Genomic DNA, 15,048 nt, shown 5'->3' with positions numbered 1-15,048 from the left:
CCTTTTGAGTAAATATTTGCTTAATATTTGATCTGTAGTGAAGGAGTTCCTGAAACACTAAGTCATGATCTTTTATATTGCTTTCATTGCTAAAATACAGTTAATATGCATTTAATATGGAGGTGTTCCATCAAATTGTATGCTACCTCTGATTTTGATATAAAAAATAAATAATGAAAGCAAAAATGTAAAAAACAACAACCTTGTTGAACTGCAAAGCAGAGTGCTGGCTCTGTCACCTTATTTACATGAATGTTTCTTGGCCTTGATTAGCATATTTAGAAAATAAGATGTGGGTGATTACACCTCAGTGCTTTATTTAGAAGTGAGATTTCTGCTACCTCTCCCCTCCCATCAAGAAAAGGACAAAGGACAGATGGTGTAGCAGAAGATATTTTGAAAGGTTAAAGTAGAGATGGAGTTTGATCTCTGCTTTTTTTCTTTTTTAAAAAAGTTTATTTTAAAACTATATTAAAGAACCCAGGCCCCGTTGGGTCATTCTTTCAGATGGTTCCTTACCAGATTCTTCCATATCTTCAATAGGGACAGGACTGCCTTCACAGCAACTCTGTCTTCAAAAGATAGCCTATGCTGAATTTTAAAGCACAAATATCAGCATAGGAAATGTTTTATGACATATTGTATTATGTCATAAATTGTTTTACCTAGCTGCAGATTATTATTAGGTGTGCACCCTTGTATCTTTATGCATAAGAGAGGTACTAAATATCTTGGGGAAAAATTGTTTTTGAACATCTCTATCATGTTAGATGGCTCCAGGCCTGTCAAACTGGCCCACAGGCTGGATAGGTCAGGCACAGGCCATGCCCATCCCAGCTCTGCAAAGGCAAAAAACATTATGATACATCACGATCCAGCCCATGATGTGATCGAGTTTGATATCCGTGGATTAAGCAGATCATTCAAGTCCCTGGCAGTTTATTATTACTTCTCCCCCTGTTCTCTATCCTTGTTCCTCTATCCCACTTCTTTTTTTCTTTCATATAACTGGCTTCAATTTACTTTAAGATTTATTTGGTGAGCTGCAATATTCTGGACAGATGGAGTGGCTAGGAAGAAGAGATACTAACCAGTATATAATTTAAGAAAAGATAATATTTCAAAGACTCTTTGGTCTAAACATAGAAAATCTGTTTCATTCCCAAAGTCCAACTCCCCAGTGTGAGAGGCCAGGAAGACAAAGAAGGTCAGCAGTGAGTGGATCCATTCCTTGGACATATGTTGCCCCCCAGATACTTCCCCACCCACTCCAAAGCATTCTGTGCCCTTTAGAATATCATCCTCCAAAACATAGATTGGCTCCTAGCCTAAGATTAGCCACTAGTCTTTTGGCCTTTAAGAAGGGCCTTAAAACAGGCTGTGTTATTTTGCCAAGAAGTTTGGTAGTAGAAGTGAGCCATTTCAAATATTGTACTGAATAAAATGTCTGGTTGTATTTACCTGATAACTACCATTATATTTGGGTTTAATGGCTCTTTGATGATTGTCAGATGTAAACAACGAGATCCACACGTGAAGAATACAATTAGCTGATTAGGTCTCATGCTTATACAATGGGATCTTCTCAATCTGATGTTTGCACTTTGGTGAGACTAGATAAGTTTTAATGACGTTCAAGGTGGGAGTCAGATTTCATCCTCTTGTGCCCACCAAGGACTCTAGACTATTTCTCCACTTGACTCCTCCCCCTGACTCTGCTAGTCTTTCTCCAACATGGTGGCTTTAATATGGATGTATGTTGCAGTGATTTAAATTTTTATTGTTTTATTCTGTTGTTTTTAATTAATGTGAGCCACTTGTGACATGGATCATTTTATAAATTTAATACATAACTAAATAAGGCTTACTACAAGAACACAAAATTTGCAAGAAAATAAAATTGTTAATCATAATTCAGCATTGAAGGTATACTTCTGCTACTTAAATTGAAAAACCATTGACACTGTTTGGTGTCAAGCATCCATGATATCCTTTTTAAATAATTATAGCATCTCATTACTGATTGAATAGCTAAAGAGCTGCTACATTTTTACAAAGGTACAATTTATGGGGAGTATGAGAATTACTTACTGTATTTTCGGAGTATAAGGCACACTGGAGAATAAGATGCAGCTTAGTTTTTGGGGAGGAAAATAGGAGAAAAAAATCTGCCTATCAGGTATTCATCTGGCTAGCATCCTTAGTCTGGTCACGTTCAGCACATTAGTTTGCTGGTTTTGAGTGTTGGGGATAAAAAACAGTTTCTAAAACACAGCTGATCTTTGGAGAGAGAAGCAATAAGAATGCATTCAAGCAATAAGAAAAGCAGGCGAAGCCGGAAGATCATTTCGCTCTCTAGCGCCTTGAAAAAGCTACATTCAGAGTATAAGATGCACCCAAATTTTCAGCCTCTTTTGGGGGGGGGGGGGTAGTGCGTCTTATACTCTGAAAAATATGACAAATCCTCCTTATAATAACATTTGTAACATAATAACATTCAGAAAGACATCCTGGAGAAAGAAGAGTGTCAAAAAGTCATGATAAGATCAGAGTCCCTTTATGATCAACCAAATTCAGGGAGAAGCTAATGTGACTCTCTTTTTAAATTTTTTTTTATTAATATAAATAAAAAGAGCAACCTGTTCAAAATCCATACAGACAGTGTGGTTGTCTGGTTACAATTCTTTTGAGTAATATTCATCATGGTAATAATAATAGTATTCTAATAGTAATCTCATAATGACAGTGCTTTTCCTTCATAATATTAATGCGTATTAATTGTTAATACTAATCAAAATGAATCAAAATGAATAAGTTATAGTAATCAACCCTAAAAATAAAATTAATCTTTCTCTTGTAATTTTAGGAATTCTAATTCCTGTTTCTCCCATTTAACCATCGATAAAACATATCCTATACCGCAAAATATTCAGTGTCTTCCTTTTCTTTAATTTCAAATATTAGTTTATTCATTTCTGCACATTCTAAAATTTTTGTTATTTCTTTTCTTCTGTGGGAATCTTCTTGCCATTCCAACGTTGTGCAAACATGATTCTGGCCGTTTTAACACATGTATTATTAAATATGCATTCCTTTTATTGTATTTGGTATGATGCGCAACAGAAATATTTCCAGTTTTAAATCTATATGTTCCTTTATTATTTTTTCTAGCCAGGTGTGTCCAGTATTTTTTTGCTTTTGGACATGTCCATCACATATGGTATTACGAGCACTTCCAACACTTGGCAGACATATTCTTAAACATTCTAGCTAATCTTGCTGGAGGGAAGTGCCATGTATAAAACAGTTTGTATAAGTTTTCTTTATATGCAGTGGATGTTGTCAATTTATAGTTTCTGTCCCACAGCTTTTGCCATTTGTCCAATTCTATAGAATACCCAAAATGTTTAGCCCATGTTATCATGGTTTCTTTTACTTGCTCCTTTTCTATTCTAATAGTCAATAAATAATTATAGAATTTTTAAATCAGTTTCTCCTCTGGTCCTATTAAAATTTGATCCAATTCTGTTGATTCTTTATAAAAACCATATGTTTTAACATCTTTATAATATCTAGATTGTATCTGTACATGCAGCCACCATGCTAAATTTATCCCTTGGCTATTCAATTCCTGTTTGTTTTTCAATTCCCCCTTCTCATTTAAAATATCTTTGTATCTTACAATTTTTTCCATATCCATCACATTTGGGTATGTTAGTACTTCCATCGTGGAGAACCAGTCATTTCCAAATAGTGTTTTTCCTTGATTTTTGCCCAAACTGAGAGCAGAGCATTTCTAATGTAGTGTCCCTGAAAGTATTTATGTGGTCTGTATTTCTCATACCATAGAAAGACATGCCACCCCAGTTGTAAATCGTGTACGTCCAGTACAAGTAATTATCTATGTCTCAGAGTTATCTATTCCTTTAGCCAAGTAAAGGCAGCTGCTTGATGAAATAATTCCCAATTTGGCAACCCAAACCTCCTCTATTGGTAGAGTCTTACGTTAATTTCAGCCTAATTCTTGCCTTTCTACCTTGCCATATAAATTTGGTTACCATTCTATTTAGTTCCTCTAAATATTTCCTTTCTGGCTTTATTGGGATTGTTTGGAACAGATATAACAATCTCGATAAGATATTAATTTTGATAGTGGCTATTCTTCCTAACAGTGATAATTGCATGTTTTTCCATTTTTCCAGATCGAGTTTGATTTGCTGTGTTAATTTTAAGTAATTGTCTTCTTTTATGGTTACACATCTCACTGATAAGTGGATTCCCAAATATTTTACTTTTTTTACTATCTGAATGTCTATCTTTTTCATTAAATTTTTTTCTGTTCCTTTGTAAGGTTCTTAACTAGGATTTTAGTTTTCTCTTTGTTTATTTTCAATTCTGTAATATCACCATAGTCTTCTATTTTCTTTATTAGTTTGGGTCCTGTTTCTTGCAGTTCCTCTATGATGAAAGCCGAATCATCTATGAAAGCTTGTAGTTTATATTTTTCTTTTTTTATCTCCATGTCTTTTATTTCTATATCTTGACGAATATTTCTATTTAACACTATTAAACACTTAAACACTTCCAGAGTCAAGATAAATAATAAGGGGGACAATGTGCATCATGTCTTGTGCCTCTTTTAATATTAATATTCTCTGTTATGTTCCCATTCATAAAGACTTTTGCAGTCTGTTTGGTGTTTATTGTCTTGATCATATTGATAAATTACCCCCCAAATTCCATATATTTTAGCTGCAATATCATGAACCGCCAGTTTACATTGTCAAATGCTTTCTGCACATCTAGAAACATCAACACCATTTATTTTTCCAGATGCACTTCATAATATTCCAATGTGTTCAAAATTATTCTCATGTTGTTTTTAATTTTGTCTATTTGGCAGGAAACCATTGTGGTCTAAATGTATAAATTCATTCAGGGATCTCTTCAATCTTTCTGCTATTATTGATGTATAGATTTTATAGTCCACATTTAAAAGTGAGATGGGTCTATAGTTTTTAATCTGCTATTAGTCTGCATCTTCTTTTGGTATGAGGGCAGGGGTGAAATGTAAAATTTGTTACTACTGGTTCTGTGGGTGTGGCTTGGTGGTGGTGGTGGGTAATGTGACTGGGTGGGCATGGCCAACTTTTTTTTTTTAACTTTTCAAAGCATTTTTTCTAATGCTTTGAAAAGCCTCTGCCGATCAGGAAACTCAGCTGGGATCATCAGAGACTTTTCAAAGCATTTTTTTAACCACCTCTTCAGCCAAGAGGTTGCAGAAAAAAATGCTTTGAAAAGCCTCTGACTATCCCAGCTGAGCCGCATGATCATCAGAGGCTTTTTTTTTTTACTTTTAAAAGCATTTTTTTGTCGGAAGAGGTTATAGAAAAAATGCTTTTAAAAGTTAAAAAAAAAGCCTCTGATGATCCTGCGGCTCAGTGGGGCATGATGGGGGAGGGTGGGTGCACCACCCACTGCCATCGCTACCTACTCGCCCGAGCCAGTCCGAACTGGGAGCATTTCACCCCTGTATGAGGGTGATATTTGCCTCCATCCAGGATTTTGGTATTTTAGCTTCTAACAATACTTCATTGTAAACTTCCAGCAGTAATAGTCCCAAGGAATCTTGTAATTATTTATAGAATTCTGCTGGTGGGTCATTTGGTCCTGGTGTTTTATTATTCTTCTGTCTCTTAATTGCCTCTGTTAATTCAAACACTGTGATCCTTTCATTTAATGTAGATCTTATTTCTTTAGGGACTTTAGGCAATCTGGCCTCTTCTAGATATTGTTTTATTTTATCTTCTGATAGTTCCTCTTGGTCATTCAGATTTCCATAGTAGTTCTGAATTATTATTTTTTTGCTATCATATTAATGTTGTAATGTACCTTTCACCTTTGTATCTGGTTTTTTTTTTCCTTTTTCTTTTTCTAGTTTATATGCTAATTAACTTCCTGGTTATTAGCATTTTCGAATAAGTTTTGTTTTATATTCTTAATTTTACGTGCTAGTTCTTCTTTTTCGAGGAAACTCAGTTTGTGTTTTATTATTTCCATTTGATTTTTGAGCTTCTTTTCTTGTGGCTTTTTCCACAATTCCAGTTCTAATCTGTTGTATTCTCTTTCCAGTGTTTTTTTTTTGGTATTGCTTCTTTTCTTTATTTTTCCTTCCTATATAAAAATAGCGAGTCCTCAGAGATATGCCTTTGCTGTGTCCCATATGTTTTGTAATGAGGTCTCTTCCTTTCTATTTTCTTTGAAGAAGAATGTCATTTCTTTTTCTATTGTTTGTATGAATTCCTTGTCTTTTAATACGGATTGATTCAACACCATCTTAGTTTTTTCCTTATATCCTTTCCATTTAATTCTGACTGAGTTGTGGCCTGCCCATATATTTGGTTCTATTTCTGTTTCTTGTTTATTTGTACTTAGTTCTGGTGTCATCCGTGCCATGTCTATCCTTGGCCAGGATTGATGGCTATTTGAGTAGTATGTATATTGGTTTTTCTCCAGATTTCTTTCTCTCCATATATCTTGAATGTTCATTTCTTCCACCAATTTAAAGAGAGACTTTGGTAGAGTTTTCCTTGCCTTTTTATTTATTTTGCTGCTTCTGTAATCTAGCTTTACATCTGTGATTGTGTTCTGACCTAGGCTTCCAGAGTTAGTAAAACACACGAGTAGTCCCAAAAACCTGTTTTATTTTAACAACTGTGAATTCTGTTCATTCACAGATGAGTCCCAAATAGTTGTAAAGAGTCCTTCAGGATAAGGCTGATAATCACCTACTTTTATCTCCCTTGACATGCTGCCAAAGACCTATTTGGCAAAGCCACGTGGAGTCCAGAATCAAACAGAGCTTCAGACTTTAAACTGCACAGAATTAACAATGTTGCTTCCTGCAAAGGACCATATGCCTTTGCTCCTCTTTTAAGTCTTATGGGAGGGGCACAGCTGCTTTTACATTATGGGTGAGCCAGTTGTGTTGTGTTGTGTTGTGTTGTGTGTGTGTAAAGTGTGAAAGTTGGTTTTTTGGGGCTTTTTGTGGCTGTGTGAAGTTCCTGCTTGTTGCAGGGGCCATTTTGGGTCTAGCACAGCTGCTTTTACATTGTGGGTGAACCAGTTGTGTTGTGTTGTGTTTTGTAGGTTAAAAAAGGGCAAAGAAGTGACATTGACTTGGCCACGCCCACCTGACCAACAAGCCACGCCTACACAGTCACCTGACCAACAAGCCACACCCACTAATTAAGCCATGCCCACAGAACTGGTAGAGAAAATTTTTAGATTTCACCCCTGGTCTGAATTCTGAACACTTCATCTATCTCTGCCCTCATCTCTTGTTTTGTTATCTGTAATTTTTGAGCCAATAGATCGACCATCAACTCAGCTATGTTTTCTTCTTTCCCTACTTCAATATTCTGAAACCTCAAGAAGTGTCCAGCCTTTTCCATTTGCAACTGGATTACAGTTCCTTTGAGTTCTTTATTGGCCTGCGTTAGTCTCTGATTCATTTCCTTTGTTTTTTTCCCTACTTGTTCTGACTTTTCTTCAATATTTTAATCTTTTTTTCATTTTTGGTTAGCATTTGTTGAAAAGTCTCCAGTTTTACATCCATACTTTGCATTTTTCCCTTGATCTCTCCCATCTAAGTCCTCACCTATCTCAGTCTATTTCATTATGGCCTCTTGTAATGATTGGAACAATGTTTGCATATTTTTTTGAATTGCTGTCAGGTGTGCCTCCATTCAAAACTCAAGAAAGAAAAACCCCAACTCCATATTTGTAGAGAAAGGTACTTTTACTGAGTATGAACTAAATGCAGTGAAAGAAAAGCAAAGTCTGAGGCAATAGGCATGAAAATTACAAATTTATTTATTTATTTATTTATTAGTTATATTTCTATGATGCCCACTCTCCGAGGACTCTGGGTGGCTTACACCAAAGACAGTATACTAAATAGCATATTGCCCCTAACAATCTGGGTCCTCATTTTACCCATCTCAGAAGGATGGAAGGCCGAGTCAACCTTGAACCGGTGAGATTTGATCCGCTGATCTGCTGAACAAGCAGTCAGCTGAAGTAGTTGCAATAGTGCACTCTAACCACTGCACCACCTCGGCTCTCCTTGGGTCCCGCCAAGTACCCAAGATGAGTGTCCAATCTACATCTCCCCAAGTTGTCACGTGGGGTACTTCTTCAGACAGCCCCATCTATCTGGTATGCTGGAACAGTTGACCTTGACAGCTATCAGCTCTCTCTGCAGTTGCTATGAAGACAGTGAGAAAATTCCTCCCTTTTTCAAGATGTCTCCACCAGCTCACTTCCCCCCTCCCAATACCAGCAATGCCTCCCCCTCCCATTACAATGGCAGCTGAAAGCAAGCAAGCATCATAGAAGCTGACATTCAGCCCTCCTGCAGAAGGGATGTTAGTCCTAAAAACAAATTAAAATAAACAGAGTAGATAGCCCCCAAATGATTAAAAACCAAACATACATATAATACATACAAATCCCAAGCTTTAAGGCTTATCAGGATATTTACTGTGAAATAACTATAAAAGGTTCAGAGCTCTGACATCTTGTTCATTCACCCATTTGGATTGAGAGGAAGGGAAATGTTTCCAAGCCACCAAGTACTGTACTCTACCTCTACATTTTCTGGAATCAAGGATTTCTATGATCTCGGAATGTTGTTCTCCTTCAATGAGAACTGGGGTGGGGGGTCTGGATGAATCAAGGAGGTTTCAGCAAACTAACATGGAACACTGGGTGGATTCTCCTGAGAGTTTTTGGTAGCTCTAACTGTACCATGACCAGGTTTACGATTCATACAATGGGAAAAGGACCTACATATTTATATCCGAGTTTTTTTGACTTTTGGGTAGTTTGTAAGTACTTAGTGGAGAGGAAAACCTATCACCTACTTGGTAATCCTTTAGTGTAGCCCGCTTCTTATCAGCCTGTTTCTTATGGGTTCTGTGAGCCTCATCTAATGCCTTATGAGTTGCAGGCCAGGTAATCTGAAGCTGTTTGATCCATTCTACCAAGGATGGAATTTGATTTCCTGTGATAATTCCAGGATAGGCACAAAGTCCTGACCCGACACCACCTTGAATGGTGTAAATCCTGTGTATGGAGTTATTATAGGCCACCTCTGCAAATGGCAATAAATCTGCTCATTTATCTTGCTGGTAATTTACAAAACATCTGAGATATTGTTCCAATACTGAACCTTTCACAAGCCCCATTGGTCTGAGGATGGTGGGTGGAGCTTAGCCTTTGGGTGAAGCCTAACAATCTCAGGAACTCCCTCCAGAAGTGGGAGGTGAACTGAACCCCTCTATTGGAAATTACTCATTCTGGAACACTGTGTAACCTATAGACATGTTGAATGAACAGTTTAGCCAATATCTTTGCTGAGGGAATCTTGGAACAGGGTACAAAGTGCACTTGTTTGGAGAAGTCCATAATCACCCAAATGATTATATTTTCATTACTTTTGGGTAGTTCAACAATAAAACCCATGGATATCTCCTTCCAAGGAGTCCCAAAGCCTTGGGGTCTCCTCCATATTTTACTGTAAGTGGAGGAACTGTTGGAATTTGACGCCTCTGGGTCCTTACCCCTTCGCGCGGGGTGGGTGGGGGCTGGGCTACATCCACAGCTTGAGTTCCAGCAGCTTGCTTTCTCTGACTGAACTCTAGGAATCTCTTCTGCACTCACTGAAGCCTCTGCTTCCCCCCTTGGTGTGCAGTCTTCCCCCATGCCAGCAATGCATACCTTTCGTGGGCTTTACGACTTTCAATAGCTTCTTTCAATAGTTGCATGGCTTGAGTCAGCAGGAGGTCTTCTCTGTCCTCTTCCTGCCAAGCTGCCTCTCCATGCTGGCATCTGGTAACTGTCACCCCTGAGGGGATTTCCTCTGGAGATACCATCCTTCCCATGCCCAGTGACCACTTAGCTCTGACTGGCTTTTCTTCAAGCTGTAATTCTGATATTCACTGCACCTGGACTGAGGAGGGGTGGAGGAGTGGACCCAGTGGCTTCCATGTCCTCTTGGTCACTATCTTGGTCAGACATTCTTGGCTCAGCCCCCATGGTAGAGTTTTGTCCGGGATGGCTGGTAAAGCAGACTTTACTTAATGTCAGGTGTGCCTCCGTTCAAAACTCAAGAAAAAAAATGCAACTTTATGTTTGTAGAGAAAGGTACTTTTACTGAGTATGAATGCAGTGAAAGGAAACAAAGTCTGAGGCAATAGGCGCGAAAATTACATATTGAAAGCATCCCCAAAACCCTCCCCCCAAGGACCCAAGATGAGTGTCCAATCCACATCTCCCCAAGGTGTCATGTTGGGTACTTCTTTTGATGGCCCCATCTATCTGGTATGCCAGAACAGTTGACCTTGATAGCTCTCAGCTCTCTCTGCAGCTACTATGAAGACAGTGAGAAAATTCCTCCCTTTTTCAAGTCGTCTCCACCAGCTCACTTTTCCCCCTCCCAAATACCAGCAATGCCTCCCCCCTCCCGTTACAATGGCAGCCAAAAGCAAGCAAGCCTCATAGGGGCTGACAATTGCATTCATGTTTTCCTGTTGAATTAAGCTTTCTATTGACCTTTGGCTTGAAGGCTTGACGTTGTTGATAATGGAGCAGATGACAGGGCAGATGATGGTGCCGATCCAGTTTTTTTCCTAATTTAGATAGATTTGAATTTTACATTTTGAAGTTTATCAACATATCAGCAACTTTAGATAAGGTGCCTCACCACCTTTCAGATTTCTCCCAAATTCTCCACTCTCTCTTCATGCCCTTTTTAATATTAACCATTAATGCTCTTTCCCTCACAATTTTCTCTCCCTTTCAATCCTCAACTAATTTCACTATCTTTTAAGTTTAATTTTAACTCTAAATTCCACACAGATTGTATCTAAGATGTCCAAGTAGTCTCTTCAATATTTTCTTAATTCACTTATTCTTCTTATAGGAAATGATAATTGTAATCTGCAAGGCCCACAAAAACCCAGTAGTTGCATGTCACCTCTATTCAGCAGTTCAGAAAATCTCCACTTAGCTTCAAATTAAATCCAAATTTCATGCTGTCCAACATATTTGTAATCCACAAAAGTCAAATGATCTCAAGGACAAGTTTCTATGTCTTCCCCATCTGTTTCTAAGTATCCAGCATGAGCAGTTTGCAAGTGTTAATTCCACAAGACAGCACCCAATTAAGTTTATCAGCTCAGTTCAGTTCCAAGGAACCCAAGCCTTTTGTTTTGTCAGATCGTTCAATTGTTCAAAGTCTTCTCCCTTTGCTTGACAGGTTCCATCAGGAGATGGTGTCCTTACTCTATTTCTTTCACCCGAATCCACTTCAAACTTTCACTTCTGCAAAGTTAGGATTACAATGTATACTATATATTTAAAGAGTATCCTAAGTATCCATAAAGCTGGCAAAATATCCACAAGCAAGCCACCTGGAACTCCAAGGTCTATTTTTACCAAGCACATTCTTCTCCCTCGCTTGGGTCTGTCAGCAGCTCATGTATTTAGTTGCCATTTTAGAGGGGTGAATTAAAAACTACCTCCTCTCTTTTAGAGTCTTGCTTTCAGAAAGAAGTTAATATCTGAGGTAAATTCCTCAATTCCTCCTCCAATTCCAGGAGTTGGAAATTAAAAATAGTTCACCCAAATCACACACTGTTTTCGGCTCATCACCTTTATTGCTCTTTCATCAGAGCTGTCACAGGCTCAGTCCAGCCAGCTTAATGGCTGTTTTTATCCCCTGTCAGGATAAGGAGTTTTCTGGGATCAGACAGTGAGTTTGCAGGCTCCCTCTGATCAACAAAACTTCCCCCTCTGCCTCCACCACCTTTCCAAGGTGTCTTGGGTCCAATTGAGTCCAATTGGGCCTCCTGTCAGGAAGAATACTGCAGCTTAACACAGAGCCCTATGAAAGCTTGCCGTTCTTGCTGCAATGTCAGCTCCGCCTCCCCCTAATGTGACTTTCTAGTAGTATCCAGGATGCTGTAAATTTAAGAAGACATCCATTAGAAAATGGAAAATCTGTCTAAAGAAAAGAATTGGGGGAAAAGTAAGAGCGTATGGTAAAAGATGAGCATATGGCAAATAATATTAATAAAAATAAGGTCTTTAAATATACTTAAAACAAAACAAAAAACATTGGGAAAGCGGTTGGGAATTAACACAAAATAATGTGGAAAGTGATATTCCAAGAAGATAGGAGATTGCAGATGAATTGAATAAATTCTTTTTCTCTCACTTTACTATGAACATTTAGTGTAGGTCTGAGTTTGCACTGACTTTCTTAAGGAAATAAGTAAAGCAAATTGACCCCCCAAAATATTCTAAGGTATGTTGAGAGATTACAGACCACCAAGACCTGATGGCATTCATTTGAGATTTCCTAAACAACTCAAATGTAAAAATTTTTGATCTTCAGTCAGAGGCTGGAAGGTAACCATTTGACACATTTTTTTAAAGTTCTAGGCAAACTGATAATGAAAGAATAATTCATTCATAATTCATAATTCATTGAGAAAAATCAGTGGAGATTTTGATCAACCATCCTAAGGATATTTAAAAATTAGGAAAGTATTAGTAGAAGGATAGAAAAATACAATATGTTGATGGTATCTTATTCTGACCCTGATTAGGAATATTATTTTGCTCTTTATATCCAAATCCAGGAAATTCTAAATTAGAATTTTGTTGTCACTGCATTTAGTTATAGCCTTCATAATATCTATACATGGTTTTATTCTGGAAAAAGTATTTAGACACACTTGTCACTTTTAAATTTATATGAATATATAATTGTGTGTTGTGTTTAGTTATGTTTCTTCAAAACCTTCTACAGTATGTTAATATTCTAGAAAAGTATCATTTAGACTTGTTTTAACAACTTTCCTCATCAATAATTTCTGGTTCTTTCTCAAGATGTTATCATCAACTATAACAAAATCTACTTTATGACTTTATGGCAAGCATAATAATGCTTATTAGAGCTCTTTATAGCTCTTTATAGCTCATTTATAGTCAGCAGACAGTTCTACAGTCATGATAATAATCCTTGTGACTCAGGGTGATACTATGAAATCAGCAGCAAAATTGGTTTCACAGTGGATGAAATACTGAAAATGAAGGATAAATGTCAATACACCTAATTTATTGGATACAGAATATTTTTTTATTTATGGAATAGTGGGATCTTTACAGTGTTTCCTTAAAGATGGATTCTGTTCAGCTTCTCTGAATAAGATACATAAAAGTAGTCAGCTATTCTGAATAAAATATTCTTATTTTGTTTTTTTAAAGAAATGCATCATATAGCAATTATTTTGGAATTCTTTCCTATTCTCATACTTTTCTTTTGATTATCATATAATAATGAACCCAGATAATTAATCCTAATAGGATTATAATCAGTGAATCCACTGAAATAAAAAAGAAATCATATGAAAGAGAGAGAGGGATAGAGAACTTTCAGGAAGATTCTTGGTGAAGAAGTATAAAGAGAAAAGCTTAACTAGTTGAAAATTGAATCTTACATACCAAGTGTATGTGTAAGGATTGCCTCTCCTTCCAACTTAAGAAAGTACGAACTCTTGAAACGTGGATGTTCAAAAGGATTCTTTTATTAAGCAGAAGTGAAAGCCATCCAGTTAAACACGATCTGAATACCCTTAGGCAAGACAAGTAGGATTAAAGCAGTAGAGACCCCTCCCTTTAAGTCAGAATGCAGATTTTAGCCAATACACAAGTGTGAAACTGTTTTCTTTACTATTTCCTCTGAGAACCCGAACAAACATGCATTCCAACCATTATGCTTTAAAGTGAGGCAACCCACATGACTACCATATAAATTCTTGCAGGTAAAGGGAATCTCAGGCTTCTTTGGCACCAGGATATATGTTGTAAAATATCTGTTGACACAGGCCATGCTAGTAAATCAAATCCAAGTCTCCCCCTTCCTCCAATTGAATGGCAGTATCAATTTTAGGGATCTGACATGCTACCCTCCTTAGAAAACAAAAGGGTCCACCTGTAAAAAAAACAAATATACACAAGATTTCAAGATTTCATGATAGTATATTAACAAGGTTTGTTAGGGTATTGAGAGTGAAATTTTCTCAATAAGATTGGAGCCCTAACATGGTGTTTAGCGACCCATTCATTGTGTGCTGATGGTAAATGTTTCCAAGCAACTAAGTATTGGATTTTCCCTCTGTGTATCCTAGAGTCAAAGATTTCCTTGATTTCAAAGTGTTGTTCACCTTCAATCATGATGGGCACAGGTGGTGTAGATGCAGATGGTCTGAGGGATGAGATTACTTCTCGCTTGAGTAAACTGATATGGAATACTGGGTGGACTTGCCTGAGTGTCTTTGGAAGGAGTAGTTCAACTGTTACTGGATTGATGATTCTAGTGATGGAGAAATGTCCAATGAACTTTGGCCCTAGTTTTTTCGATGGTTGTAATTATTTCAGGAATTTTGTAGATAAGTATACTCTGTCTCCAATATGAAAAGGTTTGGGTTCCATCCTTTTCTTGTCAGCTTGAACTTTAAAAGCTTCTCTAGCTTCCTTTAAAGCTAGTCTAACCATTGGCCACGTGTTTTGCAAATTATCCACCTACTCCTTAAGTGAGGGGATGGTGGATTCTTCTGTGGGTAGTTCAGGCATGGGGCTGAAATCCTGGCCTGTCGCTACTCTAAAAGAAGTAAAACCAGTGCTTGAATGAACAACATTATTAAATGCAACTTCAGCAAAAGGTAAAAGTTCGATCCAGTTATCCTATTGAAAATTAATGAAACATCTTAAATATTGTTCTAATACAGAGTTCAAAATTTCAGAATTGCCATTAGTCTGAGGACTCCTGGTCAGTCCCTCCAAAAGTTGGAGGTGAATTGAACCCCTCTGTCGGAGATGATCCTTTGTGGAGCACCATGAAGTCGATAAATGTGTATTAGGAACAATTTGGCTAAACTTTTAGCAGTTGGGATCTTTTGGCAGGGTATAAAATGC

General features: G+C 37.3%; 1 protein-coding gene and 1 long non-coding RNA gene across 3 annotated transcripts in view; one reads left to right on the top strand and one right to left on the bottom strand.

Annotated features, from left to right (window-relative positions):
- Nucleotides 1-15,048, top strand: part of NME8 (NME/NM23 family member 8) — a 318,092-nt gene that overhangs the window by 33,472 nt on the left and 269,572 nt on the right. The window lies entirely within an intron of this gene.
- LOC148114188 (uncharacterized) lies at nucleotides 10,191-13,698 on the bottom strand. The gene is made up of 2 exons (XR_015734341.1): nucleotides 13,576-13,698; nucleotides 10,191-12,027 (listed from the first exon to the last, which is right to left on the bottom strand). It is a non-coding gene; the product is annotated as an uncharacterized LOC148114188 (long non-coding RNA).

Source organism: Pantherophis guttatus, chromosome 4 (genome assembly GCF_059756535.1).
Source record: "Pantherophis guttatus breed Tessera chromosome 4, ASM5975653v1, whole genome shotgun sequence".
NCBI lineage: Eukaryota > Metazoa > Chordata > Lepidosauria > Squamata > Colubridae > Pantherophis > Pantherophis guttatus.
The sequence above is the reverse complement of the archived record's forward strand: the minus strand, read 5'-3'. Positions and strand labels throughout refer to the sequence as shown.